Raw genomic sequence first — 24,246 nt, 5'->3', positions numbered from 1 at the left:
GAACTACAGGCCTGTTAGTTTGGTGTCAGCAGCAGGAAAAATGTTAGAATCTATTATAAAGGAGTTGATAACTAGACATTTAGAAAATAATTATATAATTGAGCAGAATCAACATGGATTTATGAAAGGGAAATCATGTTTGACAAACTTGTTGGAGTTTTTTGAGGATGTTACTTGTAGAATAGATAAAGGAGAAACAGTGGATATGGTATATGTTATGATCATGTAATTTTTTTTTCTTTTCCGGGAAGTATGCGGTGTGCCTTTAAGGCTGGAAAAGGATCAGGACTACTTTGAGGCAGTAAGCTCCAGGGACTGAGTCAAAGAATGCATTCTTGTTGCTGTAGGATACAGCCAGCTTCAAATGTGCATTTTCGTTGCCGTAGGATACAGTCATTCAGACAACAAGGACAAAGATACAATGTTGTCGATTGGCATTTGAAACTAGCTGAAAAACTGGCTTTTGAGACACAGTTAACAGAAACAGACGGACAGCTGGACCAGCATGAACGGAATAGCGATCTCTGATAATTTAAACTGAAGGAAGGTGAATTTTAGACTGATCACTTTTTTCACCCCTCAAAATTCTAAAGCCAAATTGATTCATTGAAGTGTTTACGAGCTGTTGATCGACTGAGGTCATTGCTGGATGAACGAGGAGTTGGAGTTTTGGATGTTGGACATTTCCCCCCTCCCCCTCATTCAGACAGCTGTGAGGACTTCAAGCAACCTTGGACTGTTCCACATTGGAAGATTACACTTCGGCAGGAGTGTAAATCTGCAAGGACACTAATTTTTCTATTTTTATAAATGTTGTTTATATCTTAGTAATGTTTAAGAATTTAGTTTTTCTAATTAAACAGTTAATTTGTTGATCTAAAGACACCTGGTTTGGTTCACCTATTTCGGGGGTTAATACATGGTCAATTTTGCTGTAGTTTTCTTTAATTTGGAAAATTTAAAATTATATGTTAGCCGATCTGTGGAGGGGCGGGCTGAATCAACAGTGTGTTTCTCCCACCACAATCAAAATCATATATTTTGATTTGGGGCATTGTCTTGAGCGGTCGTTCGTGACATATTAATTGGGGGCTTGCTCGAGATTGAATCACCTTAATCGGTGGTTCACATCTGGGATCAGAATCAGACTAATTTGGAGGGCTTGCATTTGGAATCATATTAATTACTAATTTCTGGGATAACATATTTAAATTGGGGTCTTGCGTTTGGCATCATATTTAATTGCTCTCGCCGCTGGGATCATAGCAATTGGAAACTTGATTGTTAGGATCTAAATCTAACGCCAATTACAAAGAAATAGAAGAACCAGGTCTCTTGTATAATAAGGTTCAGTCTATACCATTGTAATGGCATTAGTGGTTGCAGCAGAGTTTTTTGGGAAAGTAGAATGTTTCTCTGAGTGACTTGATAACTTTAACTAAGAACAAATTAAACAAATTAAAAGAATTGGCAGCGAAATTAGGGTTGGAATTGAAATTAGGTGCCAAAAAAGCAGAGATGATTGACATAATAGTTGAACATCTGGAATTAGTAGAAGAAGATGATGATGCTGAAAAAGGCGAATACGAGGAACAAGAAAGGGAATATGAGAGACAAGAAAGTAGTTGATCCGCTAGTGATGCAGTGGTATTGGCTAGGATTCAGTTAGAAATGAAAAAAATTGAGGCGGCAAAAGAATTAAGAAAACTTGAACAAGAGAAAGAAACAGCAATAGCATTGGAAAGACTTAAGTTTGAATTCCAGAAAGAGGAAAGGGAGAAAGAGAGGGAATTTAAGTTAGAAGAGATGGAATTACGACAAAAGGGTAGTCTTTAATCCAGGAAAAATTCAGCTCAGGAAGAATCTGACTTTAGATCAGGACCCAGCGAAAAGTTATTTAAATTTATAGAGGCTCGTCCTAAGTTCGAGGAAAGGGACGCAGAGACATTTTTCATATCTTTTGAAAAAATAGCCAAACAGATGAAATGGCTGAAAGAAAGCTGGACACTGCTTATTCAGGGCAGACTGATAGGCAGAGCTCATGAAGCTTATGCCATGCTTCCTGAAGAGGCTTCTGCAGGTTATGAGATGGCAAAAAAGGTTATTCTCGCTGCATATATGTTAGTCCCTGACGCTTACTGTCAGAAGTTTAGGAACTTACGGAGATTGCTGGGCAGACATATTTAGAATTTGAGAGGGTGAAGCAAATGAATTTTGACTGTTGGATATGGGCATTAAAGATGGAAACCACATATGAGAACCTTCAAGAATTGATTCTCTTAGAAGAGTTTAAAAACTCCGTTCCTTCAGTAGTGAGAACTCATACAGATAACCTGAAAATTTTGAAAGCTAGGCATGCAGAAGAAATTGTTGATGATTTTGAGCTTGTGAATAAGCCAACCTATTTTGTCCGTCACCCCCATAAACTCAAGAAGGATAGAAAGTGGGAGAGTGAAAGGCAGGCAAGTAGCTGGGGACAAGGAGGAACATTTGGGAATGCCCCAGGCCTCCTCAGGCCATAAAGAAAATTGCTGAGTGCAGAAGTGAGGTTCGCAAGCTGAAGTGTTATCATTGAAAAAAAAACGGGTCATCTTCGTTCAGAGTGCCGGAAATTGCGAGGTAAACCCATAGGACTTGTTGGGGTACGCAAAGTTAGTGCAAAGGAAAAAACTCTGACTGAGAGTATAGCAGACCAGGCTATAGCTTTAACGACAGCTGTGAAACCAGATACTAAGACTGAAAGGAGTGCAGAGGTTAAGAATAAAATACCTGAGAGTTATAATGAATTTTTGTCAAAGGGGAGAGTAACTTTGTATCCTGTAAGTGAGGCAGGAAAACCTATCATTATACTCTGGGACACAGAAGCAACCCAAACTCTCTTGCTGGGGAAAGATATAACGTTTCCACCAGAGAGCACCTTGAACACTTAAAGTTTTAGTTAATGGAATTGGCGGGGAGAATGTACCCATACCTTTGTATAAAGTATGCTTAGAGAGTAACTTAATATCTGGGATAATAACTGTAGGTGTTATCCACAGTTTGCCAGTAAAGGGAATTGATTTACTCCTAGGAAATGATTTGGCTGGATCAAAAGTATCAGTTTCTCCTATAGTTACAGAGGAACCGAGTGAAATTAATATTTCCTGCGTGTGTAGTTACCCGAGCAATGGCTTATCAGGATCCATTGGCGGGGGTAAAAGGGGCACCACAAATAGATAGCCAAGTATCTGAAACCTTATCTGGGGATTTTGAAAATCCAAATGAGATGTTTAACAGATCATCTGTCATTGCAGCACAGCAAGCTGTTGCAGAGATATACCAAATAGCACAGACAGCTCTGTCAGAAGCTGATGCGAAAGGAGTTCCATAAGGCTATTGTATGACAAAAGGTGTTTTGAGGAGGAAATGGAGATCGGCTCATAGACCTGCCAATGAAGACTGGACAGTTGTTGAGCAGATAGTGGTACCACCTAAATATCGACAAGGATTATTAAGGTTAGCACACATTCCTTTTGCAGGACATAGGGGAATTCGGAACACCTAATCACACATAAGCCAACATTATTACTGGCCAGGTCTTGTAAACGATGTGAGACAATTTTGTAGGACATGCCATACCTGTCAAATGGTAGGAAAACCACAACCTACCATAAAATCAGGGGATGAAGTATTAGTGTTGTTACCATTACAGGGAGAACCATTAAAAGCAGAGTTCAGTGGCCCATATAGAGTGATCAAAAGAGTGGGTAAGGTAGATTACTTGATTGACACCCCTGATCGCCGGAAGAAGAACCGGTTGTGTCACATTAATTTGCTCAAACAATATTACCGCAGGGAGGAGGATAAACCAGTACAGGTATGCCAGGTAATCGGGACTGTTGAGAAAGAAAAGGATAGTGAGGATGAGGCAGAAACAGGCCGAAGAAATTCTCATATTGAACCTCCAACTGTCAGATTAGCGAATACGGAATGGTTAGAAAAATTAAACAATAAGCTTTTGCACTTGGAGGCAAAACAACATGAAAACCTAACCAGGGTTTTCACAACATTTCAAAACATTTGTAGGGATAAGCTAGGATGTACAACCTTAGCCACACATGATGTGGGTATAGGGGGAGCAGAGGTACAATGCATGCTGAAGGGCAACTTAGTTGAACCTAGTCAGGACAGCTGGAATTCGCTGATGGTCTTGATGTCTAAACCTGGTGGGACGGCTCAAACTTGCATAGACTGTAGAAAAGTCAGTGCAGTAAAGAAGGCAGACTCCTACCCAAATTCTCATTTAAAGGACTGTATGGACAGAGTGGGGAACACCATGTGTCTTAAAGAGACAGATGTGTTGGAGGGATACTGTCAAATTCCTTTGACACCCCAGGGTAAGAAAAAGTCAGCTTATGTTACACCGGACAGGGTTTCCCAATATCAAGTGATGCCACATAGGTTAAGGGGTACTCGAGAAATTTCTCAGAGAATAGTGAACCCAGTAGTGGTCAGTGCTCCTAGCTGTGCAGTTCCCCTGGCTGAGGTGATGGACAATAGGGACACTTGGAAGGAAAACACAAAACAACTGGAAGACTATGCTTGGAAATTTGAAATGGGTTAATTTGAAAATTTAAAGCTGAAAATGTTCTGATGGAACTTGTTGCTGTAATCTTAACATTTTACAAGACTGTATATCTGTAAATGCGGGAAAAAATGTGTTAGCGGTTTTTTTCAAATTGTATTTTTTACACATTGTAATGAAACATATTTCAGGAATGGCATTTCATTCCGCCGGGGTGGTGGGGGGGGGGGGGGGGTGGAATGTGTTATGATCCTGTATTTTGTTTTTTCTTTTCTGGGAAGTATACAGTGTGCCTTTAAGGCTGGAAAAGGATCAGTACTGCTTTAAGGCAGCAAGCTCCAGGGATTGAGTCAAAGAATGCATTCTCGTTGCCGTAGGATACAGTTATTCGGAGTACAAGGACAAAGATACAGTACTGTCGATTGGCATTTGAAACTAGCTAAAAAACTGGCTTTTGAGACACTATTAACAGACACAGACAGACAGCCGGACCAGCATGAATGGTTAATAGATGGTCAATTTGGCTGTGGTTTTCTTTCATTTGGAAAGTTTAAAATTATATGTTAGGCGATCTGTGGAGGGGTGGAACTGAATCAACGGTGTGTTTCTCCCACCACCATCAGAATCATATATTTTGATTGAGGGCTTTATCTTGAGCAGTCGGTTGTAACATGTATTTGGATTTTCAGAAGGCTTTTGATAAGGTCACACACAGGAGGTTAGTAAACAAAATTAGAGCAAATGGGATTAGAGGTAATGTACAGGTATGGATTGAGAATTGGTTAACAGACAGAAAAACAGAGAGTAGAAGTAAAAAAGACATTCTCAGGATGGCAGGCTGTTACTAATGGGGTACTGCAAGGATCAGTGCTGGGGGCCACAGCTGTTCACATCCACCTTGTTATGATGGTGCTCCATTCTTAAAATGTGTTGAGGACTTATGTTAATGATTATGGACATTAGTTCATTTGGGAAACTGAAAATATTCCAGGGATGTGTTTTTTTTTAACAAGGGTTAGACGCTTGAGGTTTTGTTTGAAAACAAACCTTTACCGGATGTCATATGCCTTAAGTTAAATAAACAAGAGAAGCCTTGGTGACTTGGGGGAGATGTTTACAGAGAAGTGACATGTCAAGATTTATGGTGGTCAGGCGATTTTGACTTTCTGGATGGGGTGTGGACTGTTTTGAATGTCAGTTGGGTTTGTAGGCTGCTGAAAGAAACACCCAGCTCATCTTTCTCCATCTGCCTAAACAACCTTGCAAATTCAGTGTGATAGTTGAAATCCCTGGTGCAGCATTTCACCTGGAAAGCCGACCGGACTAATTCTCAACATCTCCAAAAGAAACTGCTTCTGAAAAGATCCAAGTGACCTGTCTCTCTGAACCTGGACACCATACCAAAGGACAACTGATATCTTTCCATATCTTCTCTGTTTCCTTCAAGAATTAACAAGTATTTGGCCAAAGTATTTTTTTTTTTGCCTTTTTGTAAAGTGAATCGCTGCAGAGAAAACTTTTTTTTAATCTAACCGGTGTGTGTGTATTGGGTAACTAGAAGGGAATATCTATTTACATTCATATTTTGAACTGTGTTAATGCTTTGCATCTTTACTGGATAAGTCTTTTGAATAATAAACTGATAATTTTGTTATTTATATAAGAAACCTGGTTGGTGTATTTTATTCTGGGATAAAGAGTAGAGTATATGATTGACCGTATCGGTAACTGGGTAAACATTTAAATATATGTCGTGACCTGTGAGAAGTAGAACTAGAGAAAGACAGTGCACTCCTCCCGTCTCGGTCGTAACAATATAAATGATTTGGATGTAGGGACCAAATCTAATATTTCCAAATTTGCTGATGACACAAAACTACAGAATGTAAGTTTTGAGGAGAATGCAAGGAGGTTTCAAGAGGACTTGGACAGGCTAAGTGAATGGGCGAGACCATGGCAGATAGAATATAATGTAAATAAATGTGAAGTTATCCATTTTGTTAGAAAAAAAACAGAGAGAGTATTTCTTAAATGGTGAGAGTGTGGGAAGTGTTGTTGTCCAAAGGGACCTGGGTGTCCTTGTTCATGAGTCACTAAAAGATAGCATGTAGGTGCAGCAAGCAATTAGGAAGGCAAATGGTATGTTGGCCTTCATCGCAAGGGATTTTGAGTACCAGAGTAAAGAAATCTTGCTGCAAGTGTACAGAGCCTTGGTGAGACCACACCTGGAGTATTATGTACAGTTTTGGTCTCCTCATCTAAGGAAGGATATATTTGCCAAAAACGGAATTCAACAGAGGTTCACCAGACTAATCCCTGGAATAGCGGGATTGTCTTATGAAACGAGATCGAAGAAACTGGGCCTGTATTCTCTAGCATTTCAAAGAATGAGAGGTGATCTCACTGAAACTTACAGGGCATGACAGGGTGGATGTAGACAGGATGTTTCCCTTGGCTGGTGAGTCTAGAACCAGAGGGCATTGTCTCAGAATAAGGGGTAGGCCATTTAAGACTGAGCTGAGGAGGAATTTCTTCACTCAGAGGGTGGTGAATCTTTGGAATTCTCTACTCTAGAGGGCTGTGGAAGCTCAATCATTAAGCATGTTCAAGACAGAAATCAATAGATATCAGGATACTAGTGACATCAAGGGATATGGGGATAGTGTGGGAAGTGGCGTTGAGGTAGATGATCAGCCATGATCTAATCAAATGGTAGAGCAGGTTCAACAGGCTGAATGGCCAACTCCTATGTTCCTATAAATGAAAGTCTTTCTTTTACTAATATATGTAAAAAGAGACAGATCTGCCAGCTGACATTGTTGTGCAGCATGTCAATGCATCTTTCTTGTGGCGAATATAACTTTGTGTGTGTGTGACCAGTTAGACTTAACAGATTTCCAGGACAACATATGCACTAGTGGCTGGTGGGTGGGGACTGGCCGCGCATGCGCGCCGCTCCGGGCCGTTTGTTTACATTGAGTGCGTGCCGTTGGCGTCACGTGAGGAGGTGACGTCGGCGCGGCTGTCGGGGCCCTGACGATGCGAGCTCTCAGGTGAAGGGGAAGCTCACAGGTACGCGAGGGCGGGGTGGTGGGCAAGGGGGGCGGCGGAGACGGACAGCGCCCGATAACTCTCGATTCGGACGCTCCATAAATAACGCTGCCGGTGTGACCTCCGACGGGTGAAGTTAGTTGATTTGACCGTTCTTTGCCAGGCCCCGCTTTGTCCTGTCCTGCCTCGACCGGTTGACGTGAGGTTGCGAAGGCCTCGCGCAAGAGAGAGGAAAAAACGGTTGTTGACGTCTTGGGGGGCGTTCGACTTTTGATAGGTCGGTTGCGTGATGATTGACAGGTATCTCACTCAAGCTGGCTTGGCGCAGAGTCCGAAAATGGGCGGGCCAGGTTGATTGGCGGGCCACTGGCGAATCAGTTCTCGATCAGGGCGGGCAGCTACTGACTGGAATGGGCGGGCTCTCCTATACCAGCCTTGGTTTCCCAGTGAATAAACTGCACGGTTGCAAGCCGGAAAGTAATAATAGATGTTCCTCTTCCTAATGTAAATGTCATGTTTAAATTATTCAAGGTCCACTTTTTATTTTTCTAAATTGTTAAAAATGCATTTCTTGAGAAATAAACAATTTGATCTCTTCCAATTGAAATTTTTGATGAAGTAACAGAGAAGGTTGATGAAGGGAATGCAGTGGATGCTGTCTATGGGGATTTTAAGAAAGCGTTTGATAAAATACCACATAAAAGACTGGTTAACAAAATTAAGTCTCATGGAATGGGAATTGGATTAAAAAAATTGGCTTAAGGACAGAAAAAATTGTAGTAAATAAAAACAGGAAGTGCTGGAAATACTCAGCAGGTCTGGCAGCATCTGTAGAGAGAGAGAAACAGACTTAACGTTCAGGTTAGTGACCTTTCATCAGAATGTTTCATCTGGGAAAGAGATGGTGGGGGAATGTGTGGAAGAACTTTTTTACACAGTGAGTGGTAATGATCTGGAACTCTCTGCCATGAGAGTGCTGGAAGCGGAGACGATCAATGACTTCAAAACGAAATTGGATGGCCACTTGAAGGAAATAAACTTGCAGGGCTATGGGAATCGAGCAGGGGAGTGGGACTGACTGGATTGCTCCGCAGAGAGCCAGCATGGAATCGATGGGCCAAATGGCTTCCTCCTATGTTGTAAATAGAGAGTCATAGAGAGATATAACACTGAAACAGGCCCATCGAGTCTGTGCCGACCATCAACCACCCATTTATACTAATCCTACATTAATCCCATGTTCCCTATCACATCCCCACCTTCCCTCAATTCTCCTACCACCTACCTACACTAGGGGCAATTTACAATGGCCAATTTACCTATCAACCTGCAAGTCTTTGGCTGTGGGAGGAAACTGGAGCACCCGGCAGAAACCCACGCAGTCACAGGGAGAACTTGCAAACTCCCAACAGGCAGTACCCAGAACCCAACCCGGGTCGCTGGAGCTGTGAGGCTGCGGTGCTAACCAATGACTCGATAATGTTTGGACATTGATTTGTCATTTGATTCCTAATCTAATTTGCTTATCTGCAAATCATAAGCATAAACCCACAAATAAATTTCTGTTCCACAAATCTGCTAACTTAAAATTATTATTCAAAATGGTAGGAAGATCTAAATGTTGAATTTTGATTTTTGCAGCTAAAGTTTTGCATTTTAGAAGTAGGTTGTTTTCAAAAGCTTGCAGTGCCTAGATTACAAAATGTAAGAATATCACCTTGTATTATATTTAGCAAATTCAGTTTCATCTTGAATACGGAGATTTTGCAATGAAATACCTGTTCACAGTTTCCTGATAAGTCATCCCCCAAATAGCTAACTTTCAGAGTTTTCTATTACATATTTCATGAGGATGTAATACATTTTAATTGTAAAATATCTTTTGTTGGTGTTGTGTTTTGAGAAATTATCTAGTAATATTGTATATTCTATATAGAACGCACTTCCACAAATTTATTTTCAATTAGTCATTCATCTGCATCAATATTAAGTCTTATTAAATATGTCTCAATATTGTTTAATGACATTTTGCCATGTTATTAACCGAACACTTTACATTTCAGTCATACAACAGCAATCTTTAGATTCAGCAAGTTGTAGATTTGATTTAAAACACATCAGTGAAAGATTTTCATTTATAAAGAAAAGATTTACAATTACGCTATACTGAACACAGGAAAAACTTTGCCCATTATTAAGCTGCATAAATTAAGAGTGAAGGACAATATAGTTGAAATTATGGTGTAGTTATATTCTGATCGTTGATACTGAATCATTTGGAATCAAGAGCAAGGCTAGGAATGACGATCACTGTAATGTAAAAGGCTAGGACTGACTATCACTGTGCTGTAAAATCCTGATGCAGAGTGTTAATTTCAGAACTTTAATTGCATTCTCCAAGTACCGCAGCCTAACAATTTTTGTGGTCTTCTGCTTTATCCAGATGTTTTCAGTTTAAACTCCATTTAGCTCTATAGTTAGAGGTTTATAAAGTTATCTTTTTAAATAATGACAATTGAAATTTAATTCCTGAAAAGTGAATTGAATTGAAGGGCAACTTAATTGTAAAGTCTGTGTACATTTTATTCTGAAACCATATTAACGTTCTGCTTAATTAATATGGTAAATCCCTGTTCCCAAAAGTGTATGTTAATTATCAGAAGAGAGCCCACCACCACCTTCTGAAGGCAGCTAAAATTGGAACAGAGGAATTACTAGATGAAAAAAGACCAAGTTCCACCTAGTTCTCCTTCTACTATCCTAGTAGTCACATGATACAATAATAATGGAGTTGTTGACTAATTATGGTAATTGTAAGGGTGAGGGCTTGCCCTGGTACCCAACAACACCTTGAGGGTTGGACGTCTTGTACAAATGAGCGATCTTTATTTACGAGCATGCAAGGAGAAGTCCTACTCACGAATGATTGTAGGGGTTTTGCTGGAACAATGTTTGAGCAGTCATTTTATACAGTTTATTGGAGGTTTATTTGATAAACTGTTTCTTCAATTACCTCATCTTCCACCTACTGTCTTCCCTAATCTGATCCTCCCTTGGTTATATTATTCACCTTGTCAACCTTCTGATTAGGTATTCATATAATTCGTGTGTCTAGCAGGAAAGCTCTCTCAAGTTACAGGGACCTAAATTAAGCCAAGTATCCCATGGTTCCCTATGCCAGTCTCCCCTACATAATCTCTACCAATTAATCTACAACAGACCCAGACATGACACAAGAAAAACCCCAGCAATGGAAAACTTTGGGAACCATGGGCTGAATTTAGTGGGCCATTTGCAGCGGGAATGGTGGTATGGGGGGATGGAGAATCGTTTTGGAAGTATCTACCGGAAAATCCGGGGCCATGACACCGGTTCTGGATTTAGTCAGTGGTGGTAAAGCACCAAGGTGGAATCACCACTGCAATGTGACAAATGTATTTTAAATTGCTGAGCAATTAATTTTAATACATTTGCATCTAATTCATTGCAGTTCATGGGGGGCTTGGGATTAAGTGGACGGCATGCCTTTGGATTCCCGACAGTTAAAAGCTGGAGGTGCCAAAGCAAGGCTTCAGTTTCGTGATGGGTAGCCAGGCATGCCCAGCACTGCATAGGGTTAGGGGGTTGTTGTGGGGGGTGCAGAGGGCATTGTTGGCCTGCAGTGCAGGTTCTCAGGAGCTCTGCAAGTGGGGTCGGGTTCTCGGGTGCTCTGCAAGGGGCAGGGGGGGTCAAGGTCTCAGGTGCTCTGCAAAGGTGGAGGCTTGGGTTTGGATGACTGTATCGGGTGATCAAACTGTTGGGTGAGATAATTGGGTTGCCCGTAGTTCTGGATGAGAGGGTCAGCTATCAGCAAGGGTGGACACCGAGGGCCATCAGGAAGTCTGCCGGGAGAAGTAGCAAAAGCTCAGTGGCCAAGGCAGGGTTGTCTCTGCATCAGCAGCGGTCCGTTGACCCGCTGGAAACCTGGCATGGGTCTCATACACCCAATATTTTTGGACCCCTGTGACATGATGTAACGCCTCAACGGAGGGACTGCCAAAAGGCACATGTGCCTGCCCGTAAAGATCCACGACGAGAGCAGAAGCAGCCAGGCATGCCAAGAAGGGCCCACCTTTGCCAGAGAGTGTACCGGACGTGAATCAGCTACCTCCAAATGTACGAGTGGCATTGTCGGTGGAGACTATGCCGCTCCAGGGAGGTCGTCACCGACTTGTGCGCCCTGGAGCAGGACGCGTTGCGACCCATGGGATTTGGGGGGGGGGTCACCCTATGCCAGTGGCCCTGAAGATTACAGTGGCACTAAACCTTTATGAGTCTGGATCATTCCAAGGATTCATTGGGAATGTTTGGGGGCACAGCCCACCGCTGTGTTAAGGATATGCTCAATGCCCTGTTAAAGAGGGCCAGCAACAATGTGCATTACTGGACCGAACCAGACAGTGAAGATGAGCAGACCATCGGATTCGGGGCCATCACTGTATTTCCCTAGGTGCAAGATCTGATAGATTGTATGCATGTGGCCCTCGAGGTTCCAACGGACCAGCCAGCCGCCTTCATCAACAGGAAGGGCTTCCATTCAATCAACATTCAAGTGGTCTGCAACCACTGAAAGCGTTTCCTGCAGGTGTGTACCCGCTTCTCAAGAAGCAGCCATGACGCCTACATACTTTGACAGTCCCAGGTGCCACAGCTTTTCAGGCCTCCTGCTCACCTTCAGGGATGGATTTTTGGGGGCGGGGGGGACCCGTTGAAGACTTAGCTACTGACAACCATGAGGAACCCTCATAATGCAGCAGAGGAGAGATACAACACTGCCACAGCTCCACCCGGGCGACCATCGATCAGGCCATTGAGCTGCAGAAGATGAGATTCCGTTGCCTAGATCGATCACGTGGAGCCCTACAGTCTGACCCAGCGAGTGTATCGCATATTGTTGTGGTCTGCTGTGCTCTGCACAACCTAGCACTGCAGAGGGGGTGGTCTTGCATCAAAAAGACATAACTGAGCGATACTCCTCCAACGACAAGGAGGGTGTGGAAGAGGGAGTTGAGCAAACAGCACTGGATGTTGAAGCCCTCACACCAGAGGCCAGTCAGATTGAGCGACAGGCCAAGGAGGCAAGAGACAATCTCATATTTGGTCATTTCCAGCCACCCTGATGGCCATTCAGAGAAAAACCAATAAAGACCCACCTCAATGCAAGCAGTCTGTCGCTTCCTTTGTATTTGCATTCTGTGCCTAGCGCCCAGCTGAACAACACACTTGTGCCCATGGGAGAGCCTATTTAAATGAGGGCTGTGCCTACATTGGCATTCCATTTAGGGAGAAGGCTGAAGTCAGCAGCTCACAATTAAGGATGATGGAATATTCACTTGTACACAATGAAGGGTAATGTCTTGAACAAAAGAACTTTATATGATGCAGCATGACAAATTTCAAACATCCGAGAACCCCCCATGTCTGTCTAGGTGTTCTTTTTTTATATGTTTACAAATGCTTCTGCGAGATGTGAACACATAACTAACAGCTGGGCTGGAGGCAGGAACTTGGCCTGTGATGACTTTGGCAGCAGTCCTCTGGCTGCCTGAGGCCTGGAGGGCCCTGGCTGCCTGAGGATTTCCTGCACTGATGCAGGACTCTCCTCAGGCTTTGCGGCCGCTGGAGCTGGACTCACTGGTGGAGGTGCCAAGGAGCCAGTGTTCACACTCGGAGCGCCCTGAGGGGAGTTCCCAACTGCAGAGATCAGCCTCTGTTCCTCCCTTTCAAGGCTCACTTGAACCTCCCTGCTCACCAGAGAAGTTCGAGGAGCTGGAGAAGACTCTATAAGCGCCTTGTCCTTCTCTCACCTTCCCACTGCTGCTTGGAGCTCATGGCCAAGGCAATGATGTGCAGATCTCCACACATTTGTGTGATCTGGCTGTCCGTGAGGGTTGCCAACCTTTCAATGGAGGAAGCCATGCGCTCAATGCCTCAGACATGGCAGCACTCATGTCATGAATGGACTCTTCCATTGTCCGTTCATGACTGTGCATTGACTCTGGCATCTCTGCCATATGTTGCCTCACCTCTCTCCCCAATTCTAGCATGCCCTGTGCTGTCGACACCAAAGGCTGATCATGGGCCTGGCCACGCACAGTTCTCCCTGCCTCAGCTAGCTGTTTGAGCAGTGTGCGGTTCTCCCACCAGCTTGTGACCCTGATTCTGCAGCCGAGAGGAATCTCACTGAGTGGAAGATGCAGGAGAGTCATTTATTTTATTTTTTATTTATTTAGAAATACAGCACTGCAACAGGCCCTTCGGCCCACCGAGTCTGTGCCGACCAACAACCACCCATTTATACTAACCCTACAGTAATCCCATATTCCCTATCACCTCCCTACACTAGGGGCAATTTACAATGGCCGATTTACCTATCACCTGCAAGTCTTTGGATGTGGGAGGAAACCGGAGCACCCGGTCATGAGATGGTGCATCCTCTGAGTGCTGCTCCTCCTCAGAGGTGGACAACTGCTCCACTTCTGGTTGAGTCTCCTGCAGACGCCTACCTACATGAGGAACACAAACGTGTGTATTAGGCTACGATCTCGTCATGCCAACCTTACATGATGTGGGTCTCCAGAAGTGAACTGTATGTCAGTGGAAGCCAATCCTCTCTCTTGCATGGAAACTCTAGTATCTGATTTCTGATATGGAGCGGCTGCCCTAGCTCCCTGTCAATTCTAATGTGTCTTCGTTTGCTGTGGAGAGAGGCCCAAGATCTGGGACGTCTCCATCAGTCTGGGCTGTCTCCCTCCTCTTATGGGCGCTCTTGTCCTGCAAGTGGAAAGGGGGAGATAGTCATATTTCACAGAGAGATCAACATAGTGTTAGGTCCTCATACCCTATATAGCTCATGCTCCCATCCGCTTTCAGGGCTGTTATGAGGGTGGTATGTGAAAGAAGGTGGCTTGTGGCCAAGTTGCAACCATGCATCTGTCAGGGCGGTGCAGTAGCTAGCACCGCAGCCTCACCTCCAGCGACCCGGGTTCGGTTCTGGGTACTGCCTGTGCGGAGTTTGCAAGTTCTCCCTGTGACCGCATGGGTTTCCTCTGGGTGCTCCGGTTTCCTCCCACATGCCAAAGACTTGTGGGTTGATAGGTAAATTGGCCAGTGTAAAAATTGCCCCTAGTGTAGGTAGGTGGTAGGAGAATTGAAGGAAGGTGGGGATGTGAGAGGGGAAAAATTGGGATTAATGTAGGATTAGTATAAATTGATGGTTGATGGATGGCGCGGACTCGGTGGGCCGAAGGGCCTGTTTCGGTGCTGTATCTCTCTATGACTATGATGAGGTGATGTCTAACCCCCTCTACCATCGCCGTTGTAGTACCTCCCTCTCCGTGTCCTGCTTCCTCCTGCGTAGCTACTTGCAATCACTAAAAAGGAGAGGTGTGGAGCACTCACCTTGGTAGAATGCAGGAGGTTGTTGACCCTCTTGCACCACTGTAATCAGTTCTGGGGGAGGTGGCTGCTGGCCTTAGCAATCACCATCAGGCTTGCTTGGTCAGGTGCGAGGACCTTTTCTTGCCATCGCTGGGCAAGAGGACCTTCCGCCATTCCCTTGTAGCCTGGAGGAGAATCTCGAGGGAGACATTGCTAAATCATGGGGCCACCCTTTGTCTTGCCTTTGCTGTCCTGCAGGGTCCACCCCAGGGGGATGCTGTTGAGGGGCCCAGAGTCACTGGAACACGGGTCTCAGTTTAGACAAGCTAGCAGCAAATGAGTGCAAGGAAGCAATGCAAGCAGGGCTGGCAGGCCTTTAAATATGACACCAATACCTGCTCCGGAGTCATCTGATGCTGTATTTGGCACCTCGTATCCCACCCCCTCCTCGCGATTGGGTGGAGCTCGCACCTCTTCTGTAAAATGGCTGCCCGCTGCGTGATCGTGGTGGGGCAGTCGCCCACAGGCCTAGTGGGAACGTCGTCACTTCCTGGTCCGCCGCCAGGACCGCAGCGAGCTCACTTAATTCAGCCCCATAGGTGTAAAGTCACCTTCTTACCGAGCCTGCTACACTTACCACAGGTCAAGTAACTCATATGCAGTATCCCAAAATGTTATTTTCTGAAGTAAATCTGTTGAACCTATGTTTGAATGATTTCATACCAGCTACTTCCACCATCTCTCGACAGAGTCTGTTCCATTGATTGACCACTCATTGAAATATCGTTTCCGCGCATTTTGAATTTACCACCCATTGAAGCCATGTCCTCTGGTTATATTTTCTGGACAAGGTGAAATAGCTTTTCATGGTCTACATTATCGAGTCCTTTTTTATTTAGCATCTTAAAAACAGCAGTTGTATAATTTTTTGCCTCTTTTACCAGTGAAAACATGCACAATTTATATAATCGCTCCCCATAATCCACTGCCTCCAGCCCTTCAATCACTCTGCATGTTCTCAAAGAACAACAAAGAACAGTACAGCACAGGAACAGGCCATTCGGCCCTCCAAGCCTGCGCCGATCTTGATGCCTGCCGAAACTAACACCTTCTGCACTTCCGGGGCCCATATCCCTCTATTCCCTTCCTATTCATATATTTGTCAAGATGTCTCTTAAATGTCGCTATCGTATCTGCTTCCACCACCTCTCCTGGCAGCAAGTTCCAGGCACTCACCACCCTCTGTGTAAAAAAAACTTGCCTCGCACATCCCCTCTAAACTTTTGCCCCTCGCACCTTAAACCTATGTCCCCTAGTAACTGACTCTTCCACTCTGGGAAAAAGCTTCTGACTATCCACTCTGTCCATGTCGCTCATAACTTTGTAAACCTCTATCATGTCGCCCCTCCACCTCCGTCATTCCAGTGAAAACAATCCGAGTTTTTCCAACTTCTCCTCATAGCTAATGCCCTCCAGGCCAGGCAACATCCTGGTAAACCTCCTCTGTACCCTCTCCAAAGCCTCCACGTCCTTCTGGTAGTGTGGCGACCAGAATTGCACGCAATATTCTAAGTGTGGCCTAACTAAGGTTCTGTACAGCTGCAACATGACTTGCCAATTTTTATACTCTATGCCCCGACCAATGAAGGCAAGCATGCCGTATGCCTTCTTGACTACCTTATCCACCTGCGTTGCCACTTTCAGTGACCTGTGGACCTGTACGCCCAGATCTCTCTGCCTGTCAATACTCCTAACGGTTCTGCCATTTACTGTATACCTCCCACCTGCATTAGACCTTCCAAAATGCATTACCTCACATTTGTCTGGATTAAACTCCATCTGCCATTTCTCCGCCCAAGTCTCCAACCGATCTATATCCTGCTGTATCCTCTGACAATCCTCATCATTATCCGCAACTCCACCAACCTTTGTGTCGTCCGCAAACTTACTAATCAGACCAGCTACATTTTCCTCCAAATCATTTATATATACTACAAACGGCAAAGGTCACAGCACTGATCCCTGCGGAACACCACTAGTCACATCCCTCCATTCAGAAAAACACCCATCCACTGTTACCCTCTGTCTTCTGTGACTGAGCCAGTTCTGTATCCATCTTGCCAGCTCACCTCTGGTCCCGTGTGCACCTTTTGCACCACTCTGTCATGCGGGACCTTGTCAAAGGCTTTACTAAAGTCCATATAGACAACATCCACCGCTCTTCCCTCATCAATCATCTTTGTCATTTCCTCAAAAAACTCAATCAAATTAGTAAGACACAACTTCCCCTTCACAAAACCATGCTGTCTCTCGCTAATAAGTTCGTTTGTTTCCAAATGGGAGTAAATCCTGTCCCGAAGAATCCTCTCTAATAGTTTCCCTACCACTGACATAAGGCTCACCGGCCTATAATTTCCTGGATTATCCTTACCATCCTTCTTAAACAAAGGAACAACATTGGCTATTCTCCAGTCCTCTGGGACCTCACCTGTAGCCAATGAGGATGCAAAGATTTCTGTCAAGGCCCCAGCAATTTCTTCCCTTGCCTCCCTCAGTATTCTAGGGTAGATCCCATCAGGCCCTGGGGACTTACCTACCTTAATGCTTTGCAAGACACCCAACATCTCCTCCTTTTTGATAATGAGATGACTGAGACTATCTGCACTCCCTTCCCTAGGCTCATCATCCACTGTCCTTCTCCTTGCTGAATACTGATGCAAAGTACTCATTTAGCACCTCACCCATTTCCTCTGGCTCCACGCAGATTCCCATCTCTGTCCTTGAGTGGACCAACCCTTTCCCTGGTTACCCTCTTGCTCTTTATATATGTATAAAAAGCCTTGGGATTTTCCTTAATCCTGTTTGCCAATGACTTTTCATGACCCCTTTTAGCCCTCCTAACTCCTTGCTTAAGTTCCTTCCTACTGTCTTTATATTCCTCAAGTGCTTCATCTGTTCCTAGCCTTCCAGCCCTTACAAATGCTTCCTTTTTCGTTTTGACTAGGCTCACAATATCCCGTGTTATCCAAGCTTCCCGAAACTTGCCAAACTTGTCTTTCTTCCTCACAGGGACATGCTGGTCCTGGATTCTAATCAGCTGACGTTTGAAAGACTCCCACATGTCAGATGTTGATTTACCCTCAAACAGCCGCCCCCAATCTAAATTCTTCAGTTCCTGCCTAATATTGTTATAATTAGCCTTCCCCCAATTTAGCACCTTCACCCGAGGACTACTCTTATCCTTATCCACAAGTACCTTAAAACTTATGGAATTATGGTCACTGCTCCCGAAATGCTCCCCCACTGAAACTTCGACCACCTGGCCGGGCTCATTCCCCAATACCAGGTCCAGAATGGCCCCATCCCTAGTTGGACTATCTGCATACTGTTTCAAGAAGCCCTCCTGGATGCTCCTCACAAATTCTGCCCCATCCAAGCCCCTAGCACTAAGTGAGTCCCAGTCAATATTGGGGAAGTTAAAATCACCCACCACTGCAACCCTGTTACCTTTACATCTTTCCAAAATCTGTCTACATATCTGATCCTCTACCTCCCACTGGCTGTTGGGAGGCCTGTAGTAAACCCCCAACATCGTGACTGCACCCTTCCTATTCCTGAGCTCCACCCATATTGCCTCGCTGCATGACCTCTCTGAGGTGTCCTCCCGCAGTACAGCTGTGATATTCTCCTTAACCAGTAATGCAACTCCACCACCCCTTTTACATCCCCCTCTATCCCGCCTGAAGCTTCTAAAGCCTGGAACATTCTCTTATGTATATTTCTGTACTATGGGAACTAGAACTGCACACAGTACCCTCAATGTAGTTGCACCAATGATTTATAAAGTGTCAGGGTTACCTCACTATTTTGCCTCCATATTGTTGACATTGTTATGAGTGCTTCCATTTTTTTTGTTAAATTTTGAAGATTTGTGTTTTAAAACTGAAAAGGAGTCCATGGATTTTTTTTTTTTTACAGGGGTCACTGAGAGGTCTGAACTGTAAACAGTTACTGGAAGGCACCTGTCTTCAAATAATTACCAAGCAGGGATTGTTTTTGACTTGAGGAAGATGTTTACAGAGAAGTGACAGGTCATGATTTATGGGGGTCAGGAGGCTTGACTTGGAGAAAACTTGCCAAGGGAGAAAAACACCAGCTCAGTCTGTTCCATCTCTTTGGAAAAGCCTGCTAGTGTTCCATCTCTTGAGAAGCTGAGAAGCAAGAGTAAGAAACTACTTGAAATCCCTGTTATTGCAATTTCTGTGGAGAACCTGCTCAAACTGATCTTCAACGTTGCCTGACAAGAACTGTTCTAGGAAGATCCGAGTGATAGTCATCCATACGTATTTGGGACGCCAAACCAAAAAGGACTTCTAACATCTTTTCATTTTTTTTTTCTTCAAGAATTAGCAAATATTTTGGCCATTTTTTTGTACTAGATCTCTAAAGAGTAAATCTCTTTATTTTTTCAGTTAACCTGTGTGTGAGGGGCTAAGGTTAAAAAGGGACCTTTTATATTTCAATCTGTGTATTTATGCTTTGTTTCATTACTGGTTAAGATTTGTTTTATAATTAATAAACAACAAAATTATTAGTTTAAGAAACCTGATTGGTGCGTTTTATTCAGGGATAAAAATAGAATCTATGATTGACTGTATTGGTAAGTGGGAAAAACTTTAAGTATATGTTGTGACCTGTGGAGAAGTGGAACTAGGATAAATTGCGCACTCCTCCTGCCTCGCTTGTAACAATGTAAGGAAACATTTGATCATAGTTGCGATCAGCAGACAATACAGTCTTCATATGATGAACAATGAATTGTACTCCAGTTTTAACTTGGTAGATTCTTGCCCATTATGTATCAAAGCAAATTGCTTGGATGCTAATTTCAGAAAAATTAACTATGTAATATATGGTTTGCTGAAATTGTCCAGTTTTAATGTTGAAAATCCAATAGTGTTGAGCCATTTGTGCATTCAGTTCTGAGCTGATGTAAAAGAGTTCCAGTGCATTTGTGTAGAATTTTTCCAGAGCTTTGACTCCTTGCCCTGGAATGATTGGAGATGGTGTAGTACCTAATGAGGCATCGAGGTGTATTTAGAATCTTCTGTAATACACTAGGGTAGAAATGTACTGTACTCACTGTTCATCACAATGTAAAACTCAAAGTACAGCTTGATGAACATAGAGAGCCCAATGCTGGCTGTGTATTTATTTTTAACATTTGATGAGTTACATGCAGTTTCCTTTACCAAAACTATTACTCAGCTTCACAGAATAACTTGCCATGATACCATGTGCCATCTCAAGCACAAAGTTATTTGGATTGATTTGCCATTAAATGCGACAGTACACTTCTCTTTTCAACAGTGAAACATTATTTTGCATTATTATTATCACTTTTGACATGTAGCAGTTTACAGTGCTCTAATCCATATCTGTAGGGAATAGTAATTCACAAGGATTGTCTTTTGGTGGACATGGGGAAATTGGTCAAATTAAAATGACAAAAGGCGATGTACAATCAGAAGATTATATCATTTATGTTAGAGCTATTGGAAAGGGTTTGTTATCATTCAGAGACCAAGATGGACAGACAAAGCTCATAGTTTAGGCACTAATAAAGGTAACTCTAGTTTGAGTTCCTGGAAAAGAATGAGTTTGAATTAAATACAGTGCAGATGTAGGGTAGAGGATGAGCATTTAGGACCAAGGGTGAGCAGAAAGGACAGCTTATTTGGAGCTTAAAAGGTACAAGAGGAAAGTTCAGAGGAACACTGGTCTGCCTAGTATTAATGAAATGGAAAAGATCCTGGCAGCGATAGCAGCTAGTCATTAGATATTGATTGCTTGTCAGACAATTGGATTTTTCTTCTACTCTTAAGTGCAACTGAGTACTTAGAGCATTCTCCGATATGGAGAATTTTAGATTGATTGAGTTACAAAAAGGTACTCTTCCACTAACTTTTTCGAAAAACATAATTTTTTGAAATTTCAAGAGCTTGTTAAGTGCTGTGAATTTGAATGACACAAAAATGAACACATTTAGAACTGAATTCTAAATGGGATTGCTGATAAAGATCTATCACAGTCATAGAAAATTGAACCAGAACTGACACTTGACTGAGCTGTCCAAATGACGCAAAACTAGGAGCTGCTGAAATTTCAGTTAGGTCAGAGACCATTCATGAGTGTTAAAGCATTGATTACTAGTGAGCAATTATCTGATATGAGTGATTCTTCTTTGGGTCAGTTAATGTCTGATGATGAAATTAATGGCAGCTAGATGAATGACAAATGTTCATTTTAAATTAAAACACAGAAAATGCTGGAAACACTCAGCAAGTTAGGCGGCATATTCGAGAGAGAAACAGAGTTAATGTTTCAGGGGAGGCGGTGGCGTAGTGTTAATGTCATTAGACTAGACTAGTAACCCAGAGCCCCAGGCTAATGCTCTGGGGACATGGGTCCGAATCACACCACGGCAGATGGTGGAATTTAAATTCACTTAATAAATCTGGAATTCAAAAAAAAAAAGCTAGTCTAGAGGTGATCATAAAACCATTGTCGACTGTTATAAAAACCATCTGGTTCACTCGTGTCCTTTAGGGAAGGAAATCTGCCGTCCTTACCTGGTCTCGCCTACATGTGACTCCAGACCCACAGCAATGTAGTTGACTCTTAAAATGTCCTCTGAAATGGCCTAGGAAGCCACTCAGTTGTATCAAACTACTACAACGTCCAAGAAAAGGAATGAACCGGATGAACCACCTGGCATTGACCTAGGCACTGGAAACGACAATGGCAAACCCAGCCCTGTTTTCCCTGCGATGTCCTACTTACTAACAACTTGTGCCAAAATTGGTCTAGCAACAACCTGACATAGTCATACTCACGGAATCATACCTTGCAGACAATGTCCCAGACACCACCATCACCATCCCTGGATATGTCCTGACTCACCGGCAGGACGGACCCACCAGAGGTGGCGGCACAGTGGTCTACAGTCAGAATGGAGTTGCTCTGGGAGTCCTCAATATTGACTCCGGACCCCATGAAGTCTCATGGCAGCAGGTCAAACATGGGCAAGGAAACCTGCTGCTGAATACTACCTACTGTCCCCCCCACCCCCCTTCGGCTGATGAATCAGTACTTCTCCATGTTGAACACCAATTGGAAGAAGCACTGAGGGTAGCAAGGGCACAAAACGTACTCTGGATGGGGGACTTCAGTGTCCATCACCAAGAGTGGCTCAGTAGAACCACGACTGACTGAGCTGGCTAAGTCCTAAAGGACATAGCTGCTAGACTGGGTCTGTGGCATGGTGACAGAACCAACAACAGGGAAAAACCTACTTGGCCTCGTCCACACCAATTTACTTTTTTTTTCCCAAAAATATACTTTATTCATAAAAATCTGTAAAAATGCATTACAAAACAGTTCAAAACAGCACCAAGTTGACATTCCAAAAGTGCAAAGGAAATCAGTTTTCTTCGATACAGGAGTGAGTTGCCTCACAACCCTTCCATTCCATTTTACATGCCATGTACATTTTACAGCAAACCCATATTTGGTGTATACAGCCCAAGGGGTTTCCCATGGGTCCAGCCCCTCAGTTCACTGGTGGGGGGACCTTACACAGAGGTTTTTCCCCATTCAGCCTTTGAAGCAGCTGCCCCCAGCTTTAGTGTGTCCCTCAGCATGTAGTCCTGGACCTTGGAACGTGCCAGTGTGCAACACTCAGTCATGGGCAACTCTTTGCGCTGGAAGACCAGCAAGTTTTGGGCAGACCAAAGAGCGTCTTTCACCGAATTGATAGCCCTCCAGCAGCAGTTGATGTTTATCTCAGTGTGCGTCCCTGGGAACAGCCCATAGAGCACAGACTCCTGTGTTACAGAGCTGGTTGGGATGAACCTCGACAAAAACCACCGCATCTCTTTCCACACCTGCTTTGCAAAGACACATTCCAGAAGGAGATGGGCAACTGTCTCTTCCCCACCGCAACCACCTCGAGGGCAGTGCGTGGAGAGGGCGAGATTCCGGGCGTGCAGGAAGGATCTGACTGGGAGGGCCCTTTTCACCACCAACCAAGCAACGTCTTGGTGCTTGTTTGAAAGTTCTGGTGATGAGGCATTCTTTGGCAGTCTGCTCGGGGAACCATCCGACTGGATCCACCATCTCCTTTTCCCCTAGAGCTTTGAGGACATTCCATACAGACCACTGCCTGATGAATTGGTGGTCAAAGGTGTTTTCCCGCAGAAACTTTCCCACGAAGGATAGGTGGTACAGCACCAATTTACCTGTTGCAGATGCATCTGTCCATGACAGTATTGGTAGGAGTGACCACTGCACAGTCCTTGTGGAGACGAAGTCCCATCTTCACACTGAGATACCCACCATCGTGTTGTGTGGCACTACTACAGAGCTAAATGGGAGCGATTTTGAACAGATCTAGCAACTCAAAACTGGCATCCATGAGGCGCTGTGGGCTGTCAGCAGCAGCAAAGCTGTTTTCAACCACAATCCGTAACCTTATGGCCTGGCATATCCCCCACTCTACCATTACCATCAAGTCGGGGGGCCCAACCCTGGTTCAATGAAGAGTGCAGGCGAGCAGGAGCCAGGAGCAGCACCAGGCATACCTCAAAATGAGGCGTCAGCCTGATGAAGCTACAACACAGGACTACTTGCTTGACAAACAACGAAAGCCGCATGTGATAGGGCGAAGCGATCACACAACCAACAGATCAGATCTAAGCTCTGCATTCCTGCCACATCCAGTAGTGAATAGTGGTGGGCAATTAAACAACTGACAGGAGGAGGAGGAGGTTCCACAAACATCCTCATCCTCAACAATGGGGAAGTCCAGCACATCAGTGCAAAAGACAAGACTGAAACATTTGCATCCATCTTCAGCCAGAAATGATGAGTGGATGGTCTATCTCGGCCTCCTCCTGAGGTCCCCAGCATCACAGATGCCAGTCTTCAGCCAATCCAATTCACTCCATGTGATATCAAGAAATGGCTGAAGGCATTGGATACTGCAAAGGCTATGGGCCCCGACAACATTCTGGCAATAGCACTGAAGACGTGCTCCAGAACTAGCCTCGCCCCTAGCCAAGCTGTTCTGGTACAGCTACAATACTGGCATCTACCCATATATGTGGAAAATTGCCCAGGTATGTCCTGTGCACAAAAAGCAGGACAAATCC

General features: G+C 44.1%; 1 protein-coding gene across 3 annotated transcripts in view; it reads left to right on the top strand.

Annotated features, from left to right (window-relative positions):
• The first annotated feature begins 7,569 nt into the window (after nt 1–7,569).
• zbtb43 (zinc finger and BTB domain containing 43) overlaps nt 7,570–24,246 on the top strand; it is a 30,818-nt gene continuing 14,141 nt past the window's right edge. Inside the window, exon 1 of one of the 3 annotated variants that reach the window (XM_068012446.1) lies at nt 7,570–7,636. The gene's annotated coding sequence lies outside the window, so the exon portion shown is untranslated. The remainder of the gene's footprint in view (nt 7,637–24,246) is intronic. The other 2 variants (XM_068012444.1, XM_068012445.1) reach the window with 2 other exon arrangements.

Source organism: Heterodontus francisci, chromosome 32 (assembly GCF_036365525.1).
Source record: "Heterodontus francisci isolate sHetFra1 chromosome 32, sHetFra1.hap1, whole genome shotgun sequence".
NCBI lineage: Eukaryota > Metazoa > Chordata > Chondrichthyes > Heterodontiformes > Heterodontidae > Heterodontus > Heterodontus francisci.
This window is presented reverse-complemented; position numbering and strand designations above follow the sequence as displayed.